Here is a 27,500-nt window from a genome sequence, read left to right as displayed (position 1 = left end):
CGCATTTTTCAAGAAATAATCTTGATAAGTAGTTGAAAAAAAAAGCGACTCTAGAAAGTCAAGTTTTTCAAGAAGAAAAGTTCCTTCAGGAGGCGAGTTCTTCCAAGAAAAAGATACAATATGTCTCAAATAACTCCTGCGAGACAGAGAGGGAGGGAGGACATCCATCATGAATTATAGGAATTAAGCTCCTTCATTTAGACGGCATCCTCAAGAGGCAAGCTTCACCTAGGAGATATTTTCCATCAGGTCATAGGTCACAGAAGTGGACCAGACCTCTGTCAAGCGTCGCAACACACGGAGATCTAACCATGGGGGGCTCAAATCGGAAGATGGATACCCTCTTTCAAGATTGTTAAGTACAACCTCAATTGCCCATCAGAAACCTGAACCCTCCGGCCATCAGCCAACCCTGTGCAAAACGAATGAACCATCTTCTCATCAGAGAGAAACATATGTCCATCAGAATTGCCAACAAATTTTTTCCCTCACGAATGCAAGTAGGACTAATTTATGGGTGTGGATGGAACTTGCTGTAAACATTTGAAGCACCTTATCTTTTTGTGTTTTTTTGTTCATTCAATTTCTAATCTTTTTTTTCTATTTCTATTTATCATTACATTTCCTACATTCATGATTATCTCGAGAAATACCTTTTCCGCTTCGGAAAAGACTAGTCGATAAATAAGATCTATTTTCATTTGTCATATAGTTTATCTATATTATCCGTCACCTTATTCGTCAGTTTTATCATTTCTTTTCCCTTTCTTCTCTCATCATTTTTGTCAACATTTCTTATATGAAAGTAATTTCCTTTATTCATCACTCTCCTGATAATGTTCGGTTATCTCTTACTATTTCTATACGTTGTTCTCTATTGTCTCTCATATCTCTCATACCCTTTTTCGATTTCCACTTTTCGTCTCTCAGCCGCCTTATCATCCGCTAAGTATTCAGCCATGAACTACACCTTCGCACCCTCGTTGCCAAGATACCTCGGTATCATCCATCCGTATTTTATGATTATACGTTCCCAAATTCACTTTCCATCTTCCTTTAGTTAATCCCTTATCCCATGTGTTTGCCATCAATTCCTATACCATCCTTTCTATCTACTCTTTACAGTGGGGGAAGGGGGAACCTTTCTCTTTATGATCTGACGAACATATTTTCATCCTTTTCATCCTCTTCTGGTCCATAATACACATTCGCTCATCATATTGAAAAACTTAAGGCTCCCGAGGTGTCACACCTATATCCACGAAGCACCTGCCATCCTCAGTCCCTTTCCCTACCGCCCCTCTGACCCAGCGATGGTGCTTCTCTCCTCTTCCTGCTCCTCCGCCGACCACTGTCGCTCCTACCGCACTCCCTTGTGTGCTGTGTCAGACCTCCTCCGCCTTGACTGGCCTGAGTAACGGCGCCGTCATTGGCCTGGCATGTGATATCGATAACTAACTAAAGGCTGGAGATGTGTCGCGCTGCAGAAATTATAGGTACATGTTTTTTTTTACTCTGTCTCTCGACCTCACTCCTTCGCCTGTCCCTTCTCCACAAGGAGGTTGTGAAGGATATGAGCGAAGGACTAGGGACGATGGCGGACTCAAAGATGAAGAGAGAAAAGGTTTGGAGAAGTGTGAGAAAAGAGAGGCAGAAAAAAGAAACGAATAGTAAAGGAAATATTAAGAAATATATGCGAACGTTGTAGATAGCAGCTGCTATGCTGGGAATTCTAATTAACAGGATTAGAAGCTTGGTTTAAAAGCTGCCGGGTATATATATATTAATGCCACCCACTGGCTTAGGGCTATATTATAGGCCCACATGAAGGACTCTTGACTTGTTTTCTTATCCTAAAGCCTCATTAGAAACCCTCTAGCACCGCTATCGAACCCCGCCAGCAAAGGCACCGTACGCCGAGAGCAAACACTTAATATCTACCATCACGAAAATATACACAGGTACTTTATCAAATAGGTAACCTTACTAACCCAAGAACTGTTTGACACTTGGACACCAACGACGTTATGAATGATTCTTGTCGCTGCAGTTAACACTAGCGCTCCTCTCCCTCACCACAGATAATCTGTGATCAAAACCACTCCAGCTCATACATAAATCTCTGCCCGGACAGGAGAGAGTCGTCCTTCGTCCGTAGAACGGTAATTGGCATCCAACCTTCTGAATATTACAGGTGATATTTGAACCCTATGGATGCTAGTATTAAGACTTGCGACAACTAGCGTTCATAGCGACGAGATTCTACTTCAAACCTAGCTGTCTATCGACCCCTTCTGTAGATGGTACTATCCTAGACACCGGAGCAATGGCGCTGTGGTTACTAACACAACCGCAACAGATGATTCTAATTATTGCCACTATCAAGAACACTTTGGCTGTGACGTAGGGAACTCTAAACACTGAGAACTAGAGCTGACCCTGACTTCCAGGAATAGAACTTAATCTGGTCCTTCGCCACAGCGGCTAAGAATCGGACACCGACGGTATAGACAATATTGAAAGTGAACAGATCTATAGATCTATAGACTCATGTCTCTATAACTCACTGTGGTTATTTCTAAGTCTCATCTTAACTTTCTGGTTATACTGTTTAGTGGTACTGCGGCTGCCCTGAGTGTAGGGAAACAACATATACTGACTCGCAGCGCTGAAGTTAACACTGACGTTTTGAGGCGTATTTTGTTGTGTTATACAGAACACTGACCCACCTCTGGCACTAGAGAGAACACTGACCTCAGGCGCTATAAACAACACTGACCTCAGGCACTATAAACAACACTGACCTCAGGCACTATAAACAACACTGACCTCAGGTTCTATAAACAACACTGACCTCAGGTTCTATAAACAACACTGACCTCAGGCACTATAAACAACACTGACCTCAGGCACTATAAACAACACTGACCTCAGGTTCTATAAACAACACTGACAGGTTCTATAAACAACACTGATCTCAGGCACTATAAACAACACTGACCTCAGGCACTATAAACAACACTGACCTCAGGTTCTATAAACAACACTGTCCTCAGGCTTTATAAACAACACTGACCTCAGGCGCTATAAACAAAACTGACCTCAGGTTCTATAAACAACACTGTCCTCAGGCACTATAAACAACACTGACCTCAGGCGCTATAAACAAAACTGACCTCAGGCTTTATAAACAACACTAACCTCAGGCTTTATAAACAACACTAACCTCAGGCTTTATAAACAACACTGACCTCAGGCGCTATAAACAACACTGACCTCAGGTACTATAAACAACACTGACCTCAGGCACTATAAACAACACTGACCTCAGGCACTATAAACAACACTGACCTCAGGCACTATAAACAACACTGACCTCAGGTTCTATAAACAACACTGACCTCAGGTACTATAAACAACACTGACCTCAGGCACTATAAACAACGCTGACCTCAGGCACTATAAACAACGCTGACCTCAGGCACTATAAACAACACTGACCTCAGGCACTATAAACAACACTGACCTCAGGTACTATAAACAACACTGACCTCAGGTACTATAAACAACACTGACCTCAGGCACTATAAACAACACTGACCTCAGGCACTATAAACAACACTGACCTCAGGCTTTATAAACAACACTGACCTCAGGCACTATAAACAACACTGACCTCAGGTACCATAAACAACACTGACCTCAGGCACTATAAACAACACTGACCTCAGGTACTATAAACAGCACTGACCTCAGGCACTATAAACAACGCTGACCTCAGGCGCTATAAACAAGGCTCACCAACCAATCTCGAAGCCAAGATACCTCGACAAGTACCTATATGCGACAAGCGGAAGAGGAGGAGGAGGGGAGAGAAACAAAGAGGGAGAGAACCAAGGGGAGATGGAGGGAAAAGATGGAGGGGAGCTAAAGAGGGGAGGCTATGGGACGTAAATCTCTCTACAGGGAAGAAGGGGAGGATAGAGAGGGAAACACACACACACACACACACACACACACACACACACACACACACACACACACACACACTCATACGTACTCCACAAGTTTTTCGCAAAAGGGGCGAAATTGTATTCACATTATGGCGCGGCCTTTATATTCACGCGAGCTCTCCCTAAGAAACACCCACTCCGATATTGGATTCCAATATCATCAACATCGGTGGTGGCTGCTGTGGTGGTGGTGGTGTGGGCCTATATGAAAACGGGTCACTAGGAGCACATATTCTAATATCGCTGGCAGCAGAGTCTTCCGTGTCATGCGTGGAAACGTAGCAAAGTTCCTTCCTCTCTTTCCCCCTCCCCCACGAGAACGGAAAGACGGTCGGCGACCGTCGGAAGCGTTCGCCGTGCAGTCGCCCTGGATTCCCTACTGTGATCTACGGCCACAACGCTCCTTTAGGTTTTACAAGGGGGGTAATGAGTGAGAACTTAGGGTAGGGGAATACACGCCTCTTGGTGTAAGAGATATGTTTCGGGGGAGTGGGTGACTCGAAGCCAAATGTACCATTCCATAAGTAACCTTTTCAGTATATATATATATATATATATATATATATATATATATATATATATATATATATATATATATATGTATATATATATATATATATATATATATATATATATATATATATATATATGTATATATATATATATATAAAGGCGTTACCGGTGACCGCCCATATATGGTTACGCTACGAGTGAAAAATCACCTTGGGCGAGGCTATATCATCGTCAATAGACTAAATAAGCCGTTTTTATTTATCTATTTAGTTAAATAAATAAAGTCTCGTCCAGGACCTTCTCACTCCAAAATAGTCCATCCCCACCCTGCGCACCCGCGGAACTGTAGAGCCACCATAAAAGGAGTCTTGTGGCTCTGTAAGTCATATAAGATATTTTTGTGTACACACACAAACACACACACACACACACACATATATATATATATATATATATATATATATATATATATATATATATATATATATATATATATATATATATATATATATATATATATATATATATATATATTTGCCCACTCTTCGTATAGTCATCTAGCTTTTCATCCATTGTTTCATCCACTTAATCATATATTTCCACCTAATAGGAAACTGCGACGATGAGGCGTTCCCTGGAAAATTCCCCGAGCTACGTAAAAGAAAAAAAATAGTATCGTCAGTGTGTTCTAAGTTTGTTTGATGGACGACACTTGCTAAAAACATTCCCCTAAAACTTTCATAGGCGACTTGGTTTTTGCATAATACACGAGACAGAGAGAGTGTGTTCCATTTTCGCTCTTTTTTTTCTTTTCGGTCTGTTATATCTGGGCATTTCTGTATAGTGTTTTATTGGCATGATTTCTCCATCGCTTGTGGGGAATATTATTGAGATTAACTTCACTACAGTCCTCGGAAATTATATCTAACTTGTTAAAGATAATGTGTGCATGTGACATTATTCTAATGCATTTTAACAGACTCTATACACATACATACACACACACACACACACACACACACACACACACACATATATATATATATATATATATATATATATATATATATATATATATATATATATATGTATACGCTACTAACGAACGAATACCTATAAATGCAGGCTACGGGGTAAATCATAAAGCATGGGTACTTTATCTACACGCGTGCTGGGCTGCGTTACCTTCGCGCAGGACAACTGAGCTGTGTTGACATAAGTACCCTGGCTAACACGAGAATTACCCGAGTCACAGTGGGTGTGATATAAGGCTATATAATTCCCTTCTACAGGACGCCAATCCCACAGGCTTCCGACCAATAACCAACCTTAACCGCTGCTTTCTTTTTTTAAACCCCTTCTTGTATATATATATACATAATGTATGTATACAGCTTCGAGCCGAGATTCATTCAGGATTCTAATTCTTCGTCGAATGCAACATTTGGGACCATAAGGCGATGAGTATTAGCCGACTGTAAGAATCACACAAGGGTAGCGCAACGATAACTCTAACGGAAGAGAGTGAGGAAGGAAGAGAGAGAGGAGATGGAAGGGGGAGGAGGAAAGGAAGAAGGAGGGAGGAGGGGAGGAGAAAAAGAGAGAGAGAACCTGGTTCTATAGTCAGCCCGTTGGTACACACACACACTAGAGGGGGAAGACATCCGAAGGAGGAGACGGGAGATATAAGCAACACTCGATGGCCTTGGTAGACCAGAGGTCCGCCTATAACCACTACCACCACCACTCACACCGCACCCTGCTGACAACACCAGAGCGCTCACTCCGCTCACACAATGAGCGAACATCGAGAACCTTAGATATGTAAGCACTTGGGGGGTCTGTAAGCACCTCACTGCCACGCAAACTACTGTTGGCTTTCAGATTGTTTCTTAAAGACATCGTGACGACAAGAAACGTGAGTGATATAGTAAATAATGAGAAAGATTTTCCTCTTTCTCTTCTTCCCCTTCTTCTTCTTCTTCTTCTTCTTCTTCTTCATCTTCTTCTTCTTCTTCTTCTTCTTCATCTTCTTCTTCTTCTTCTTCCTATACGACGGTGGCTGAGGCAACGTGGATGAGGGAGTCAGGGTGGTGGCCATTTCTTTTTTATATCCTTCCGCGTCCATAGATCTTTTCTAAAAAGGACGCAATCTACGTGTTTTCCCTTTATTTTTTTTTTACTTCACGGGCCAGTGTGATTTGAAGTTTCCTTTTTTTTTCTCTCTCTCTCTCTCCTAGTTACAGCGGCAATGGTGAAGTTTATGTTCGTATTATTGTCCCTTGTAGTTGGCCAAGTGAAGTGCTGGTTGGCGTTATTGTCCCTTCTAGTTGGTCAAGTGAATTTTATGTTGGTATGTCGGTATTATTGTCCCTTGTAGCTGATAGTGTAAGGCTATGCTAAAATATATTAATTCTCAATGACCAGGGGAAGCTTAAAGAGCAGTTTTAGGTTTCTCAGCTCTGACAATATATATATATATATATATATATATATATATATATATATATATATATATATATATATATATATATATATATATATATATATATATATATATATATATATATATATATATATATATGTTCGGAGAAAAAAATTCCTTTACGTAAATTCTGACTTAGATAAAATCAACAAAGTTTTGAAACCTACTGCAATTATTCGAATCGAAAGTAAAGAAAAAAATAAGGTCAGTTCTTAAGACAAGTAATATGTTTTCATTATCTACGAAAATATTCAAAACGAACCGAGTATGATGAGATCAACAAATGACTTTACTCTTTCTCAGAACTCGCCTGCATCATGAATAAAAAAAAATATTCTTTCATCTGTTCTCTCATCTATCTTTTTCCCAACACACAAAAATAGCCAGAACATAGAAAAAACATGAAAATATCAGAAAATTATCAGCCTCACTTAAGAAGACCATATCCTTGAAAAAGCCTTAGTACATAACAAACTGCAAACTGTTACAGAAGAAAAAATAAGACAAAAATTACAGAATGAACAAACACAGGAGAACTAGATTTAGAAGTTTTAAGAATGCAATAAAATAAGATTGTCCTCCACGGGAAAAAAAATATATGGCTTTAAGATAAGAAAAAAAAGTGGATTTTTCCCACGTAACAACACGATCAACGACACGAAACATTTTACTCCTTAGTTCCGAGACAAACATACTTCCTTCTAACCTTTCCTTATCCTTCTGTGTCTCTATTACGCCATCCTACTCACCTATCCCATCATCCCAGCAATCCGCATTTCCAACGATCCCGATGGAACGTCCAGTAAGTGAACTATACGAGAAGAAGCGAGAGTAAAAGGAAGACAAAACTTGAGGCCTCTTAGAAAAAAAAAAAGAGAGAACATGGCGACTAGATGGTCAGTCAGGTCGGCGTAAGCCTGGATTTCCCACACTCTCCTGTGATCCCAAGGTATTCCCTTAGTCCCATAGCCTCCTGATGCAACAACTTTACTCCAATGGACCTTCGGGAAATTCTCCTCACCTCGGCCACTCTCCCACTCTCACTCTTTCCTTCCTTTCCTTCCTTTCTTCAGCCCTGGTCCTCTACAACCGCTCCTCGCCTCCATTCTTGACTCCACAAGACGGTTCGCCCCCTTACCTCACTAGCAGTTATGCTCCCTTCGTGTTATACCAAATTTAGTTAGCGTCATTATAGTAATGGATTCTCCCTCCCTCGTCTGATGAGGATGTCTCCCTCTTCTCTTATTCGTCCTACCGTTAGCCCCGCTACTCCCTCCCTATTCCTTACACCATGACGACGGGTTCTAATAGTTCGAAGAGCTTGAATTATCTTCCTTATCTTAACATCGAAATAAATCTTTAATTTTTTTTCTTCTCGCTATCCTTCGTTTTTATTTCCACTACACCTGTTTTGGTCAAGGTGTTCACATGAAAACTTAAAGACACGAACCCTTGAGAGGAAAAGAAACATAAAGCTAATCATTGGCCAATTCCATCGTAAGGCTCTTGCAAAAGAGAACAAAATATCGGTGCTTTAGTGGCGAAATTCCAAAATAAAAAATGTAAATAAGGTATTTCAATATATATATATATATATATATATATATATATATATATATATATATATATATATATATATATATATATATATATATATCTTTTCTTTTTAATCTCCATGTAACAGTCTCAGCAATTTCTCCACCAGTTTTTACGTCTAGACGAGCCAATAAATTCGCAATTTTTTCTTTTCTGTCGATTTTGGTTTGTAGAACAAGCGCTAATTTGAGGTCATTGACTTTGGTTTATATATATATATATATATATATATATATATATATATATATATATATATATATATATATATATATATATATATATATATATATATATATATATATATATATATTGACCACGATCATTTAAGGCTTCAGAAATCTATAAACATAACATGCAACAAAGACTCATGACTGATGATAACAAAAAATATTAAAAAAAGACTGAAAAGATTAAAAAAAAAGAATAAACCGAAAAAATCAAGAAAACTAAAAAAGTTATCATCTGCGAAGATAAGAGACAGAAGAAAAAAGAAAATATGATTATGAAAATGTATAAAGGAAGTTGAACATATATATATATATATATATATATATATATATATATATATATATATATATATATATATATATATATATATATATATATATATATATATAAGTCAAAAGTGATGGGTCTGTACTATCTCACATACGCACACACACACACACACACACACACACACACGTACACTGTATTACCTAAGAGGTAAGCATTATCTTTCACTTCACATATTGCTTGTTGGGACGTCAGTATTTTTTTATCAGCATCACCTCAGTGATGATGATGATAATCCAGCAATAATATTGCTAAATGAAAGGAATAATACTTGCTACTACGGTTGTTATTATTTTCATTATTTTCTAAATTATCATCACTATTATTATTGTTATTTCTATTATCATTGCTATTATTATCATTATCATTATCAATATTATTATCATTATCATTATTGTTATTATTATCATTATCATTATTATTACTATTATTATTATTATTATTATTATTTAATATTATTATTATTATTATTATTATTATTATTATCATTATTATTATTATTATTATTATCATCATTATTATTATTATTATCATTATTATTATTATTATTATTATTATTATTACTATCATTATTATTATTATTATTATTATCATTATTATTACTATTATTATCACTATTATTATCATTATTATCATTATTATATCATTATTATTATTATACTATTATTATTATATTATTATTAATACTATTATCATTATCATTATGACTATTATTATTATTACTTTTATTATTACTATTGTTATTATTATTATTATTATCATTATTATTATTATTATTATTATTGTTATTATTATTATTATTATTATTATTATTATTATTATTATTATTATCATTATTATTATTATTATTATTATTATTATTATTATTATCATTATTATTATTATCATTATTATTATTATTATTATTATTATTATTATTATTATTATTATTATTATTATTATTATTATAGTTATTATTATTATTATCATCATTATATTATTTCATCATTACTATCATTGTTATTGTTGTTGTTATTGTTGTTATGATTACTTCAATATTACTACTGCTATTAGCATTGCTTTGATAATGATAATAAAAATAATAATAATAATAATAATAATAATAATAATAATAATAATAATAATAATAATAATAATAATAATAACAATAGTAATAATGATAATGATGTAAGTAATATTGACAATGATAATGATATAGTAATAATGATGATAATGATGATAATAATGATAATAATGATAATAATAATCATAACAATGATAATAATGATAATGATATCAATTATAGTAAAAATGATAGACAAAAAAATTAAACGCTTGCATACAAGATTTCATAAAATATACCAATCAGAGAAACTTTAGAATCTGATTCAAGAATACTGCAGACAACAAACCTATCTTAGTATTTAACTCAAGAGAGCCTGAAATACAATACTAAATTTTTTCCCCATAGGAAATACATTGGCTTGACATGCAACAATGTAAAACGCATTCATTTGATCGTGAACAACATGAACAGGTTTTATCTAACAGTTAGACTGTATAAGATTTATTTATGAGGCCATAAAATGGATCCAGTAAATGCATTTATTATATCGTTAACTCTATAAAGGGCATTTATTTCAACGGAAAGTTTATCAATTTCTACTAACTTGACCATGAACCATGGAAGAGGGCTTTATTTATTTATCTATCTATTTGCTGTGAATTGATATCAAAATATTTTGATATATCGATGAGATACATGAAATACATCTGGCTACATGTAAGATACAAAATAAAACTTTTGTTTCATGAGAGTTATTGGTTCTGAAATCGAGGTGGGGTATTTTTTCATTTCATACCCTTTCGTCTTTCATTCTAGGTTTGAAATTCCTGTGATCTTATATACGCATTTCTTGAAATCTAGAAAAAAAGGAATTTTTCGAAAAGCGTATGAATATGACAAAAAACAAATATTCAGTCTTTTAATATCTTTAGAGTATTTGCGAATATTTCAAATGACATTATCCTCATAAATCCATTATGATTTCGTGAGTTCGATTGAGTGGGAATTAAGAAAGAAGTATCATAACTATTGGCATCCGAACCAGTGTGTATGGCGTTCGAACCATCTTGAACACTTGAGGAGAGGGAGAGGCGTTCAATATCTTACTAAAATCGGGGTTCGAAATGGATCTTGGAGGCTTTATGTCGATAGGCTGACGTAGAGCAACTATATAACCAGCCAATCAGGAAAGACCGTATCAGTTTTTTCACAAACATCTGTGTAAGGTATCTCGTCTCATCCCAACGATGAAGATTAATGAGGCATTATCTTATGGATAATATGGGTCAGATGTGTTTAGAACGGGCCATATGTGAGGTCCTATATAACAGTGACGTGAAAAAGAGTGAATATATATATATATATATATATATATATATATATATATATATATATATATATATATATATATATATATATATATATATATATATATATATATATATATATATATATATATATATATATATATATATATATATATATATATATATATTGCTATTGCTGAGACTTACAAATAACCATTCAAAACACTATTATTTCACCTAGCATTTTCAAAAAAGTAAATTGGCTGCTTGATCTGTGGCTTTCAAAATCAATTGCTGATGTACAGCAGTCAATACCAGATATTGGCCTCTACTAAGAATCTGCGAATTATTTTCTAGTTTCATGTATTAATCTCATAGATGAATAATCACCTTTACTAGGAATCTAAAGTTTGAGTATTGGCGTGGTATAGTAATTCTACAACCAAATATTTGACAGAAGGGTTAGAAATTTGCCTGAACGAGAAGTTTTAGGTTTGAATATTGGACACAGAAGGTATATTCAGAATTATTAGTTATCTACCTCAACTAGTAGTTTCATAACTAAGTTATCGACTGAAGTAACAGCACTACAGTTAGACATTGGTCTGAACTAACAATTTCAGAATTAGATATTCGACTAGACGAGAATATCTTAGAAATAAATATCGGACTGAACTAATAATTTTAGGGCCGAATACTGGCTTGAACATGTAATTTCAGAATCAAGTATTGGTCCACAGTAAATAAACTAACACTTTAAGGGTTGAATATTTGCCTGAATATTCATATCAAAGCTGATATCTTTTTAAATATTGAAGATTAATGTATGAAGATACGAACGGAATAACTCAGAAGTACGCAAGAGGAGAAATATACAAAAGCACAAACAGAAGGACGAGAAGAAATATAACACAGAAAGCGTATTCGCAAAAATGAAGAGACAATATAGGAATTCAATGAAAGGCTTTTTCAAAAACGTAAAGCAAGAATTGAACGATTTAATGTTGAAGAACTAAAAACTAAGGCGATAAGGAAAAAGACATTGAATTAGGTTTTGACGTTTAATGCCGATCAAAAGGAAAAGATTCAGAGAGAGAGAGAGAGAGAGAGAGAGAGAGAGAGAGAGAGAGAGAGAGAGAGAGAGAGAGAGAGAGAGAGAGAGAGAGAGAATCATTCTGAAGAAACTCAGTATGGTAACCCTTAGCCGATCCAGACACCTACAAATATACACATGTTCACACAACCGTACTTAAGCGAGAGCGCGCACACACACACACACACACACACACACACACACACACACACACACACATACACACACACTCGCAATTCATGCGCATGCACTCGACACAAACCCACACGCACTTACGCATATGTGCATGTGTGTGTGTGTGTGTGTGTGTGTGTGTGTGTGTGTGTGTGTGTGCGCTTCTGCTTATACACTCACACGTAAGTCTACCATGAACCATCATTATCTCAAACCATACAGATTTCCAGAGGTAGAAAACAACCACTATCGAATCCCGTCGACGCTGTTCTTATGGCTATATAGATCTGGTATATACCACCCCGCAATCTTTTAAAACCTGGCTCCCTCTCACTCCTCAAGTGCGTGCTAAGCGCCCTCACGGTCTTAGATTTAACTGTGTTCGCCCAATTGGTGCGTCTATTTCATCTTTATGTACGCGTACGTCCAAAGCTGAGGTTAAGTATCTGTATTCACAGCTCTTAACTCATAACTTAAACTTATGAAATTCCCGTCGTCTAAGAACGATTCATATTTTTTTTTTTCTCTTCTGAAAAATGACCCTACTCAGATCATTATGAATATCATTAATCTACTCTTCATCTATCAAGAAAACATAAAGGAACAACTACCAGCTCTGTTGTCTTACCTAGAACGTGAAATGAGCTTGCGTCTACGTCCTTAATGTACGACACTTGCCTGCAGGCGCCACTCGGACGTAATAAACATCAACAAAAAGAGATATGAGGGAAAAAGTACAAGCGATTCTTTTAGGTTATTGTCGATGTCTGAGTTTAGTGTATATATATATATATATATATATATATATATATATATATATATATATATATATATATATATATATATATATATATATATATATATATATATATATATATATATACCTCAAAGGATATATATATATACATATATATATATCCTTTGAGGTAATGGAATGCGTTGTCTATGTTACTGAAATATTCACCAGGCGATTTAGATTCTGACATACATAATCAACCTACTTAGGCACCTATGTATTGTGCAAGCTGACGCGTTCAGAACACTTGCTGTATCTAACTTCCATTCTGCTATCTCTATGGCATATATATATATATATATATATATATATATATATATATATATATATATATATATGAATACGGAAGAACATTAAAGTTCCGTAAGGAATGCTATATGTATTGCTTGCTCTTGGGCGATGACAAGATGAGGTGTCAACCTGACATTCGCTGACGCCCCGGACATAAAACCTAAAATTTTCCCGAACGATTCGGGAGCAATAACGACGCCCTCCCCAGTGGAGGTTGTCAAGCAGTCATATTTAGCAGTCCAGCGATCGTTCAACGAAGCGTTAACCAGGATGGTTGATGACGGGGGACACAACAGTACGCGATAGGAGCACACGGTGGGGGGAAACATCTGCTGGCTCTCGGAGGCTAAGAGTCAGTGGGATGAAGGGCAAGGGAAAGTGTCAGCGGTCAGGGTGGTGTGAGGTGCTGAGGGGTGGAGGAGGAGGGAGGAGAGAGAGGGAGAGAGGAGGAACAGAGCACAGCGGCAGCGGTCGGTCCCACAGGGAACCCATAGGCCGATCCTGGGCCACAGAGGAGGCCTGGGTTTGATGTGAGGTGGGGTGTGGTGGTGTGGTGTGCGGCACCTCGACCAAACCCTCTACAGCCGACCTCTCCGACGCCGTCTGACTGGCCACATTCCCTTCCCCTACACTCATAATCTCTAGGCCATTAACATGGCCGCCGCTAACGAGGTAAACATGATATGTAACACCCGAAGCGTTACGGGCTTGAGTTGACAAGACTCTGCTACTGGCCGGAGTGCCGTCCCGTCGCTGACACGGACGCTCGGGCGTAAAAATGGATTGCTTTTACGGTTGTCCTGGCGAGCGACGGTCGGCGGCTGGTAGTTCATACGACACGCCAGGTGGACTCTATAGATGTGACATCCGCACTGAACATATGGTTTGGCCTACCTTGTTTTCGGGGAGTCGAAGTGGACTCCTAGGGCCTGTAGGCGAGCGGTGAGGGGTCAAGTTACGGGGGTGCCAAGAAGTGGTTTGCGTGGCACCGCCAGCGGCGACAGAGCGAAGTTCCTCCCTTACTGTTGCTCTCTCTCTCGTCGGCGCCGCTCGCGACTGGCTGTAGACAGTGGTCGGGTAGGGAGAGTGCGAAGAACCCCCCCAGGGGAGCTTAGACGAGTCGGCGTGGCTTAGAGAGTCTCTGGTCCTCCTATGCCGCCTCCGTCAACGACGCCCCCAGTGCAGTGCCAACACAGATTGGCTTGACGGGTTGCTAGCAATGACCAAGTTGCGGGCCCTGTTAAACGTTTATTGTGTTGGCTCGTGTAGTCGAGCGGCCCGAGCCAGGTAGGGTCACGTGACGTAGCGCTAGCCAATCGGCGCGCTCCTAAGTTGAGCCCGGCGCCTGAGAGAAAAGCAGTGAGCCTGCAACGTGCACACCGGACCGCCCACGCCGACCTACCTAAGTGTGCACCGTGCACCGGGACACTTGCGCCCACTGACGTGCATGCAACTTAAATCTGTCAACAATACGATGCAGGTCGGCCCACTGGGGAACAAGTGCTGCATTTCGAGATAGCCAACGATAAAACAATAAAGAAGAACCCGCAAATGTTGTTCCTACCTTTTTTTTTCCTCTCTCTCCTCTCCCTTTCCCTCAGTTTTCGAAGGGGTTGTACAATCCCAGGGGCTGTAAGTGTACTTCAGGAAAGAAGGCGTCTTCACTCCACAAGTCTGTTCTGTCGGAACTGAGGTTGGAAGACCCCCACAGGGGGGAAAAATAGTTAAAGACTCGAGCACCTGGGGAGAGGCAGAGCCGGGTCCTCTCCACCATCGGCAGGACGTTACACACAGGAGGGGATCCCAGAAAGCAGAGGATGAGCGCATAGTCTCCGCCCAGTAAGAGGCGGCTCCCTGAGCCTGGCTCACGCCGTCCCTCGCAAACGGTTGTCGTGTTCGCCCCCAACACTCGCGGGGACTTCGACACACACACACACACACACACGCACACGCAGACACGCACACACACACACACTCACGCACGTCTGGCGTTTGTAAATATTAACTCCCACGTCATTCTTCTATCTATTCCAAGTCCTTTTGGATACCATGGTGGATAAGCTCTGATTGACTATCCGTCAATTTTTATGACTCCGAATTTGTACCTATATAGGAAAAGAGATAGACAACCCTAAACGTATGTGATCCCTAATTCCGTGCCATATGCCTTGTCAACCCATATATATATATATATATATATATATATATATATATATATATATATATATATATATATATATATATATATATATATATATATACATATAAGGTTTACGACGCTCAAGTATCTGAGATACATTTTCTCTCTCTCTCTCTCTCTCTCTCTCTCTCTCTCTCTCTCTCTCTCTCTCTCTCTCTCTCTCTCTCTCTCTCTCTCTCTCTCTCTCACACACACACACATTCTATACACCCCCCCCCTCCACAGCATCGTCTTTCCCAAAAGTCCAGCGTGTATATTAATCACTGTCCTCACTAGCGCTAAATCTTTTATGATTACCTGCTACACAGTAAAGATGAAGCATGCGTATTTACCGAAGTACAATGCGATGTAGATATTCAAGGTATTTGCGTTGTAACAGAACTCTCATGATGGACTCGTAACTCCCCGCAAACATCGACGGGGGAGAAGGAGCAGGAGGAGGGGGAGAGAAGAGAGGCAGGAGGTGTTGGAGAAGAAAGGAGGAAGCAGTGGAGGAGGAGGAGAAGGAAGGAGGAGAATGAGTGCAGTATTGTTGTCCTCGTTATGTCTCCTGGAGAAGAGTCGGGCGAAGTGAGAATGAAGGTGTTAATTTCCCCGTTACAACTCCGGTGAAAAAGGGGTGACAAGACAGACAGAAAAAGCGGAGAATAACATGGAAGGAGAACGAGGATTGTCTTACTGCAGCTACTGCAGAAGGTGAGGAAAAGGAAGAACAGAATAAGAAAAAGGAGGAGGAGGAGGAGGAGGAGGAGGCTATGAACGCAAGAGGGAATCGTCTCTGGGGTGACCATGACCTCAGAAGTATATATACTACACCACACTGCCAGGTTCACCCATTTTGTAATACTTCCACGCAGAAAATCCACCTCAAGGGATGTCTAGTTCGTTCGGTGGTTGGTATGTGGTGGGGAAGAAGAAGACTGAGGACATTTTTCTCACCTGCTCCCTCAGTGGATGACTTCGAATGAGACAGCTGGTTGTGAGGGTCATTATGAGGATGAGGAACGAGGGGGTGTGTGTTCGTGTGTGTGTGTGTGTGTGTGTGTGTGTGTGTGTGTGTGTGTGTGTGTGTGTGTGTGTGTGTGAGGGAGGAATGGGGTGGTTGGCTATCAGGTGACCTAACCATTCACAGGGTGATTTCACTGGGCCAAGTTCTACTCCATCTCAATCACGAGCGTTTAAATATAAGTAGCGAGGCTTTAGCGTGGCAGACTGAAAACTTTTTAATAGCTCCGGTATCGTAAATCTATCGGACTGGAGGACAAATTAGAAATATTACCATCTCCATTAGGTCCACGCCGGGCAACAAGCCCCAGTGTACATGCCCAAATAACAAAATAACTGGGCCCCCTTTGACACTAAGTGACCCTGATAGTTATTGCTGTTAGTTGTATGTAACAGCAAACAAGGCGTAACAAATACCATGAACACTGTGTATTGTCAGTGTACCTGAGGGAGGAGGAGGAGGAGGAGGAGGAAAGGTTGCCTTCACCTACCTGAAGGAGGAATGTGCGAGGGTTCTGTGAATTGATTCTAGTCCAGAGAGGATTCTTGGGAGCTTTGAAGCCTTACTTCGCTGGGTTTAACTGGAAAGCATTCCAGAGGGTTACGAAGCTCTTCTGGACTGGAAAGAAAGTATGGAAGGGACTGCAGGAGGTCTTGGGGATCTTCTGGGCATGATTTAGTCTGAAAAGGACTCCAGAAGATCTTGAAGCTTTCTTTAACTGGATTCAATCAGGAAAGGAATCCAGGGGGTTATCGAACTCTCTTTCGCTGAATTCAGTCTGGAAAGGACTTCGAAGGACTTTCAAACTCTCTGAGAACTATCTTGCTTAAGAGAGGCCATAAGAACCTTCTGTAGTGAGAGAAGTCCTTAGAGATGGTGTTATGTGAATGATTCATTATTTCCATAAGGCTTTCATGTCACTATCATTACCATTATACAGAATCGGAACCCCTTTTACAGGGTTTCTGTATCTTTAAGGCTGCAATCCATGCTCGAGTTGGGATAAGATAAACTTATGTTTTCACCAAAGAAACCTAAGAGAACAGTTTTCATTGCGTGAACTTATATAGGGTCCCTTTTCTCCAGAGAACAAACATTTGAAATACTGAAATACTAAATTGAACTTATAAGGGAAGAACACGGGAGGATTTTGCCCTTCATCTGCGGATTCCATTGACCAGCAGAAGGATACCAAAGGGAATTATTGAGGTGGGTGATCCATCTCTTATCCACCGGCTGTTACAAGAAGCTGACACAGTTGTTTGTGGTCAACGGACTTAGCCTATCCTTGGCTTTGACTCTTTCGAGTCTTTCATTATTTGTAATAACCTCTCTCTCTCTCTCTCTCTCTCTCTCTCTCTCTCTCTCTCTCTCTCTCTCTCTCTCTCTCTCTCTCTCTCTCTCTCTCTCCAAACAGAGGAACTAGCCATTACTCAGGCAATGTGCAAGAAATGAGAAAGGAAAAAAATGTCCACATTTCTCATTTCTAATTTATATTCGAATTTTTTTAAGGGGGATTTTATGATGTGGAAACACCAATAAATTGCAAATCAGATTAATCTTTCCTGTTTTCACGCAATATCATAGTCTACACGTACATATAAGGTAAGATATAGAAACGCCTCTTTTTTCAGTTTTAACAAAAAGATCGATTCGAAAATTTCAGTTACTGAAACAGTGTACAGATTTTGGTTTGTACAATGACGGTACGAACGAAAAGCATAAATAATAGCTATACTGGTGATAAAAGATAATGATGATAATAACAATCATGATATTCCATCGATTATGATATCAATGATGATAAACATTTGTTGAAATAATACTGATGATAATTTGACGGTCATAATGATAATTCTTTCATACCATCTATAAAAGAAAGAACTAATATACATACATACATATCTATCTATCGATCTATCTATCTATCTATCTATCTATCTATCTATCTATCTATCTATATATATATATATATATGTATATATATATATATATATATATATATATATATATATATATATATATATATATATATATATATATATATATATATATATATATATATATATATATATATATATATATATATATATATATATATATATATATATATATATATATATATATACATATATATGTTTGTGTGTGTGTGTGTGTGTGTGTGTACTTATAATATATATATAATCATTTGAAAATTGTACGTGAAGCTCTCACGTCATATAACCTCATTATTTGAATGTCAATCTATCAGTGAATTAAACTGTCTTGACCACCATTGTTCAGAACGAGAAAAAGAAAAAATGAAAATGGGCTCTTTTTACAAGCAGAGGCAGTACTGGATAGCATTATAATTAAAATTCAAAAGGTTCGAACACATAATTAAGCCATGAGTTATTAGCAGTACATGAGATGCTCATTAAAGAATTGAGGAGTTGATATCTGCACAATTGATTAATGCGTCTAGACGAATGTGTCCTGATACTGTGATGCGATATCAGAATCCTCCAACGTCCATAACTCTGCAAGAGCATGTGTTGTAACATGGTCACTACTCCTCCGTCAATACCTCAGATTTTTATTAACCCTTGGATCACTATTATTCTCTTCTGTGAGAAGAGCTTTTCCAAGCTGGCCTAATCATGGCAGTCATTTCCATTCGGCAATCATGTTGTTTCTTACTTTATATATTTTTGTCTATATATCTAAAACACAACCATTCCAAGTGTCTTTATGAAGCATCAAATTGTCTCATATACGCTCATGAAATGAAAAAGTGATTTTTTTTTTTTTTCGTTTTATAGTATCGAATTCTACACTGGAATATTCCTAGGTTTTTGAAAGGCCCTTTTGAAGTCTTCAGTCAAGATATCAATCGATAACTTTTTGAGATCATCGGCTACGTTATGCACTTATTAACTTTTGAAAATATGTCTCCATGACGTTCGTGGATACAGATCGTTTATACGAAAATAATTGCGTAAATGGCAAACAAAGAGCGATCTAGACAGACGACCATTAAACCAAGGTGGAGTTCCCTAAGGAGGAATCTTTGGTCCGCCATTATTTCTAAATCAGCGACAAAGATACTTTTTTTTTTTCCAGAATACCCAGATGAAGGACATTTTCCTTTGAAAGACAGCTATCTTAATTGCAATTGAAAACTTCGCACGAGAGAAAATTACTAGATTTCCAAACAGAATCTAGAGTTTGAACATAGATGATAAAACAGCTACACTAAATCTAGATAAAAGATGTAGTATGATATTCATAAGCACTTATCCTTCTAGAACCTGTGCAAAAATGAAAATACAAATATACCGCTCTAGCCTGTAAATGAAAAAAAGAATCATGAGGAGTTAAAACTAATACTAAACTTACTTTTCAGACAAGATATTCTGAGTAACAGGACACCGCAAATCTTCGAAGGATTCCAGATAATCTCAAAACTGATTTACGACAAAAAATGTATTCACATGTTTTCACACTTCTCTATAGTACACTTACCTTAGGAATTGTGAAGTAATACAGGACAGCCAAGACTACAATTAGAAGTATGTTTTCAACTTCTTAAGACGATAATAGATGATAAGTTAATGGTAAATGTCTATCACGAAGAAGTATATGTGTATCAAGAAGTATAAAAAGTTTCAATACTTATTAACTTCACTGATATATACATGTATTTGCAGTTAGAATTGCACATATTTATCTATCTATCTATTCAAAAGTTGTACAGTAAGAAACTTTTATCGAATGATCGAATGACATATCTATTTGCTCATGCAGTTCATTACCAAATTATCAATCTGTTCATTTCTTTATCTGTTACATGAATTTTCAATCAATTATTTGACAAGATAGCAACATATTGCCCACCATATTTCAATATTTTCTTAAAAGGAAGAAAAAAAAGATCACATTGGCTACCATATTAGATTCATAGAGGAAAAACTTGCCATCTTTATTTGAAAATATAGAAAACATTTGATGCGTTATCTTGACAAGAAAGTGGTACAAAATATTACCATGAGAAAGTGAATGTTTAATGGTGGGCGAGAATACGTCACTTAGGTGGTCCTACCTCAATATAATCTGGTTTGAGGTGAAGATGCTGAAGATCCACCGCAAGACCTTTTCCTCCGTCTCTGTGTCTGTCTGTCTGTCTGTCTGTCTGTCTGTCGTCCAGTCTCTCTCTTTCTCTCACTGTCTATAAACAAATCAGAAATGTAACTTACCCCATCTGGGAACGCTATAACCAACTGCCTCCCTTCCATTGCTGCTTACCTGTAATGCCAGAAATAAAAAAGATGTTAATGATAGAAAATACAGTAGAATACATTTCTATCCATAGCTTCTCCTATTCTTTCCACTATCCCTTCCCTTATCGCGCCTCTTCTTCTTCTCCTCTAACCAACTAAGACAACGAATAGAAATTCATCTAAAAAATTCCCCAAACTCCATCTTTGATCCGAAAAAGAGCGTAACAAATCTCAGAAAGAAAGAAAGAAAGAAAAATCGTAAAATTCCAACCACTCTCCTCCTGCTTTACCTCCTCCGCCATCGTGAAAGAATTAGCAAAACAAACATTTGCCTGTCGACCCTAATTTCAGAGACACATTAGAATTCTGCCGAAAATTCCCCAAATAGCTAAACCTAAGCCTTCGAAATTCATAGGCCTAGCTCTAAATCCCCACTGAGCCAAAATCCCCTTTTGTGACTTCTGACTCCCTATCCTCCCCTTCTTTCACAATCCTTCCCTCCCTCCCTCTTCACTCTCCACCATACCCTGGCAACTCTCTCCCTCCCCCTCCCTCCGTCTCCCCACTCCCTCCCTTTCTACTTCGAAGCTTAAGCCTTCGCTTCCGCTTCGACTTTCTTCTCAATCCAGTCGCCTCCTTAACTCTAGGCAAGGAAGAGTTGCGAAAACATTTAATGTTCTTGCTAATAACTGGAGGGCTCAGCACTGGAGATGTGGACACGGGCCGGAGAGGCGATGCCTGTAGTGTGTGTGTGTGTGTGTGTGTGTGTGTGTGTGTGTGTGTGTGTGTGTGTGTGTGTAGTGTGTGAGTGTGTGTGTGTGTGTGTGTGTGTGTGTGTGTGTGTGTGTGTGTGTGTTTAAGTACAAAACACTACCCTTATATATGCATGCATACACACCACATGGTATACACATAACGTTAAGAGACGGGGCAATACGACTCTACAAATCTCTCCCAGTATTACACAAATATTGATCACGCACACACACACACACACACACACACACACACACGCACACACACACACACACACACACACACACACACTCGACCCCCTCCTGACACAAGGGATGGCGTTACACCATCAATCACTTCAGATGATACACATCTCATCACGACAGTGTGGTGGCGTGGAAATATACATCTGATATAGAAGGAGACCAGGATAGTGTCATTCACTGGGGCTTGGGGGCGCATGCTTATTCAGGCCATGGTGCTGGACACCCCCTTGCAATGGATTTATGAGGTCTATACATCCTCCCCATCCCTCCTTCTTCATGTATGAGGTACGCACCTTCCTCCCATCCCTTCTTCAAATGTGAAGCACATACATTTCCTCCATCCCCACCCTTTTTCAAGTATGTGGTATATCCATTCTCTTCATTCCTCCTCCTTCAAGTATAAGGTTTATGAATCATCTCCATCCCTCCTCCTTCAGGTATGGGGTATATATATACACTGTCTTCACTCTTCCTCCTTCAGGAAAATTCCCCCATCCCTCCTTTTCCAAAAACACTCACATTCTGTATTTCAGCAACAATATACATCCTCTTCCTTCAAGAACAATGATTATGAGAAAATTATGAGTTTAGTTCGGCTGATGATATAACTAGGCGTCGTCCTTGTCCAGCTTATAGATACTGCTTATCATTTCTTATCTATTCAATGAAATTTAAAGAAAAGATCAGATGTGTGGAAGATGAGTTGTTGTTAATCTAAATGCTTTCAAGATGTGCGAAGAAATAGACAGATAAATGAAAGTTTCAGAAGCGAATGATACTTGTGTTATCAGCGTACACAATGGTAGACAGAATCTCACATACACAAACACACGCATTCACACACACACTCGAATGGACAAACATATGCTTACACACAAACAAAGACATATAATGCACACTTACATACACACATACTCTCGTGACGTCATTGTTCGTGATGTCATCGCTTGCGATGTCAGGTCAAATTACTGGCATCAGTAACTACCCTGGGGCTCGGATACTGGAGTAATTATCGGTTGTAATCCCAACGAACAGGTGTTAATGGACGCTGGCGTGGCCTATTGGCTTTGTGTGTGTGTGTGTGTGTGTGTGTGTGTGTGTGTGTGTGTGTGTGTGTGTGTGTGTGGTGTGATTACTCCTCTGTAATTATCGGCTTGTACCTATTTGTACAGTACAGGGAGGGAGTTCTTTATTCGTGGGCCCCATCACTTGTGCATGTGTGTGTGGGAGTGGGTGTATGTGCGTATGTATGTGTGTGTGTGTGTGTGTGTGTGTGTGTGTGTGTGTGTGTGTGTGTGTGTGTGTGTGTGTGTGTGTGTGTGTGTGTGGACCTATCTTTATGGTACGAAGAGGGAGTTCTACACAAGTAGGAGCCCCATCTCTTGAACATCTAGTATTATACAACATTCTATACTTTTCTATCTTTGTTCACTATTTCATTACTAAGTTAATCCCAATCATCCATTTCCCTTATACAATGAAAGTACTTCTGTTCCTTTACTCATGTACTTGAGCACTGGTTTAGTACTTGCCAACAGACAATTTGTCTCCTTCACTATTCTCTTAATGTGGGACTCTGGTGACAGAGCAGGGGCGATTGCCAACTCCCTAGTCTCTTTTCCCCGCGAAGATTCCCTCATTTTCTTCCCTGCTACATAATATTCATATTGCTTATGTCTTTCACTGCGTCTTATCCTCTTATCATCATATATTTACCCTGGTTGAATTTCGTCAACCATGTATCAGACCAACTTTGGAATTTGTCAAGGTCCCCTTGCACGGTGATGCAATCCTCCACGCTTTTCACTTCCCTCATAAGACTACTGCATCATCTGCAAACTGGTGATCCAGTTTCTCAAGCTATCCAGCCTGTGTGTGTGTGTGTGTGTGTGTGTGTGTGTGTGTGTGTGTGTGTATGTGTGCTGGGCCTACCTCCCCAGCGTGAGTCACTCTACCTAGGGACCCCTAGCCACAGCCCCCTAACGCATTATCAAGGGCCCCACAGTGACAATAATTATAGTGGAGATGTCAAAGACTCCTGCGAATTAGAAAAGGGCACGGCTGGTCATAGGCCTCGCTGGATTATATCGATGGTTCTCGTCCCCCTGGTCGCTGCTCTCCTTAGTCCTCCTCCTCTTCTTCTTCCTCCTCCTCCCTTCGTTTCCCCCCTAGGCACACCTGACATGGGGTTCTACTATCCCCTCCTCGCCCCCCTTTTTCTTGCCCCTTTCCCCCCCCTTCCTCCTTCCCCCCATGCCCCTCCATACGACTATTACACTCCACATCCATCACCACCACACGACAACGCTAGGGGGTGAGAGGGGAGAGGTGGGGATGTGGGGATATTATGTCCCCTTTTCTCCCCCTAAGTTCCTCCCTCCTACGCCTTGCTCTCTCTCTCTCTCTCTCTCTCTCTCTCTCTCTCTCTCTCTCTCTCTCTCTCTCTCTCTCTCTCTCTCTCTCTCTCTCTCTTTCATTCTGTCTACCGGTATGTCTGTCTTTCTGCCTCATGGTTACACCTCATGGCAGGCAGTCTCTCTCTCTCTCTCTGTCTCTCTTTCCCTTTCTCTCTGCCATGTGGACAAATCTCGTCGTTACTACTCTCTCTCTCTCTCTCTCTCTCTCTCTCTCTCTCTCTCTCTCTCTCTCTCTCCCACCCTCCCTTCTACGCCCCTCCCATGACCCCTAAAGCTTCTTCTGCGTCCTCATCGTGTTCATAATTTCCCCGTCCTTTACGTCAGTTTCCATAAATCTTAGAGAAGAAGTCGATCGATAAATCCTTCTTTTTTTTTTTTTTCATAAACTAACGTGTTCGATACAAGCCATGATGGCCTCTCGATGCAAAGTGTATTGATTTGCCAAGACGATGATTAAAGTTCATTTTCGGTGTTAGAGAAAGACATAATTACCTTTCGAGGTTGAACTATCTTGATCAAGTATTACCTTTTTCCATTTCAGAGACGTCGGCAATGAGCTGCCCGTAGGCCTCAACCGTACTATAGGCCTACGTATTCGTCCGAAACCCTTCACTTGGCCTAGACTTCAGCCTTGGATGAGCGCAAAAACACCTTCCTCTCTCTCTCTCTCTCTCTCTCTCTCTCTCTCTCTCTCTCTCTCTCTCTCTCTCTCTCTCTCTCTCTCTCTCTCTCTCTCTCTCTCTCTCTCTGTAGAAATGTGTTGAAGTCAGACCGCCTCTCTCTCTCGCGGACCTTGGGTCTGTATGGTCTGCACATCTACGTAACTCTATGTAACTCCTCTCTCTCTCTCTCTCTCTCTCTCTCTCTCTCTCTCTCTCTCTCTCTCTCTCTCTCTCTCTCTCTTCTCTCGTCTCCAAGAACTCAGGTCTCCTATGGCTGCTGAAGCTCCCACATCGAGTCTCCAGTGCGGAGGGAGCCCTTCCATCTCTCGCTCACGATGCGGAGAACGTAACAGGGCGTCGGTCTGGAGAACACCTCAGGGAGGAGTAGGGGGGTCTCCTTTCCCCCTCTCTACGCGCTTGTTGACGTTGTTGCTGGGTGCGCGCGGGGGGGGGAGGATTGAAGGGGGGAAGGGGGCGCTATCGCTCTGGGACGCGATCATACGCGTAGATTAAAAGGCATGAGAGAGAGAGAGAGAGAGAGAGAGAGAGAGAGAGAGAGAGAGAGAGAGAGAGAGAGAGAGAGAGAGAGAGAGAGAGAGAGAGAGAGAGAGAGAGAGAGAGAGAGAGAGAGAGAGAGGTGGGGGTCCAGGACACTTTGTAGATAGTTAGTTTGAAGACCCACAAGGGAGCACTGGTATCACAGCTATCATGATGGTTTGAGGGAGGGATGGTGTGTGTGTGTGTGAGGGGGGATGAGGGAATGGGGAGGAAAAGAGGGAAAAGAGATGAACCACCCCTCTCTCCTCCCTCTTCTTCAGGCACCTCCCTTTCTTTCCTTTCTCTCGCTCCCTCTCCTTTCACTTCGGAAAAAAGAATATATATATATATATATATATATACATATATATATATATATATATATATATATATTCTTCTTCAATTATTTATATCTGAGAGATGCACTCTCGTGTTTCTCAAGTTTCCTGTTAACTAACGAGAGCAAATAACGACAGAAAGAGACACAGCGAAGCAGAGAAAGACGGAATGTGTTTATTTCCGCGAGGAATTTGGCCAGGTCGAGGACATTCATTCAGAGAAAAACACAGGCCGGCTAAACAGTACCGAACTGGTGTGTTAGATGGCGTTAACGTTCGTAAACAACCCAGTAATAACTTTGGCCAATATGGCAGACATGGAGTATGTGCATGTGAGATAAAGGTTGAAACATTAGATATAAATCAGTAGTGTTTGATGTGACGATATTCCTTCATACACCTTTTGCATGGACTTATCGATCTATCATATTATACTCTGCCTTATCCTTCGCCAGGGCTGATGGAAGACAAGCGTGAGGGAGCATGTCTTCGCCCGTAGCTATGAAGAGAAGAAATTAATGAAGGACATTAGCAAATGTGATGGATGCTGACCAGGCGAGTTTTGAGGATGGGGTCGGATAGTTGTAGTAGGGATGGAAGGGGGTAGCACTGTCTAAGGTGGGGTGGAAGGGAGGTAGCTCTGTCTAAAGTGGGGTGGAAGGGAGGTATCTCTGTCTAAAGTGGGGTGGAAGGGGAGTAGCTCTGTCTAAAGTGGAGGGAAGTGGAGTGTCTTTGATTAAAATGACAGAAATGGAGGACAGGCTGGAGGGGTAAGGGTGGAGGAGAGGGGTTCTGATTAAAGTGACAGAAAGTGGACAGGCTGATGGGGGAAGGAGGAGGGCGCGAGAGGGGAGAGAGGAAGGAGACCTGATTCAAGTGACAGAAGTAGACGGTCTGACGGTGACTCTTTTGGTCTTCTTGGATATAGAACTTATCTGAGGGAACGGTTTCTTCTTCTTCTTCTTCTCCTTCTTCTTCTTCTTCTTCTTCCTCTTCTTCTTCTTCTTCTTCTTCTTCTTCTTCTTCTTCTTCTTCTTCTTCTTCTTCTTCTTCTTCTTCTTCTTCTTCTTCTTCTTCTTCATTTCTTTCATTTCACAAATCGCAATTGAGTTTCAGACCAAAATAATGAACAAAAAAAAAAAATGTCAATTTTTTTTCTTTTTCTTTTTTGCTTTCGTTTCTTTGCCACCCTGAAAGATTCTGGGTCAGAGA

The 27,500-nt window shown here is 39.6% G+C and overlaps 1 protein-coding gene across 12 annotated transcripts in view; it reads right to left on the bottom strand.

The window, feature by feature from the left end:
• LOC139756572 (homeotic protein ultrabithorax-like) overlaps positions 1 to 27,500 on the bottom strand; it is an 821,256-nt gene that overhangs the window by 313,705 nt on the left and 480,051 nt on the right. For 2 of the 12 annotated variants that reach the window (XM_071676184.1, XM_071676199.1), the window contains exon 1: positions 14,763 to 14,900. The exons of 9 other annotated variants lie outside the window; for them this stretch is intronic. The gene's annotated coding sequence lies outside the window, so the exon portion shown is untranslated. Of the gene's footprint in view, positions 1 to 14,762; positions 14,901 to 27,500 lie in introns of those variants that run through there. One more of the 12 variants, XM_071676195.1, reaches the window with a different exon arrangement.

The sequence above is a fragment of the Panulirus ornatus genome, chromosome 22 (assembly GCF_036320965.1).
Source record: "Panulirus ornatus isolate Po-2019 chromosome 22, ASM3632096v1, whole genome shotgun sequence".
NCBI classification, from domain to species: Eukaryota; Metazoa; Arthropoda; class Malacostraca; order Decapoda; family Palinuridae; genus Panulirus; species Panulirus ornatus.
Note: the sequence above shows the minus strand (reverse complement) of the source record. Positions and strands in the feature narration are given on the sequence as shown.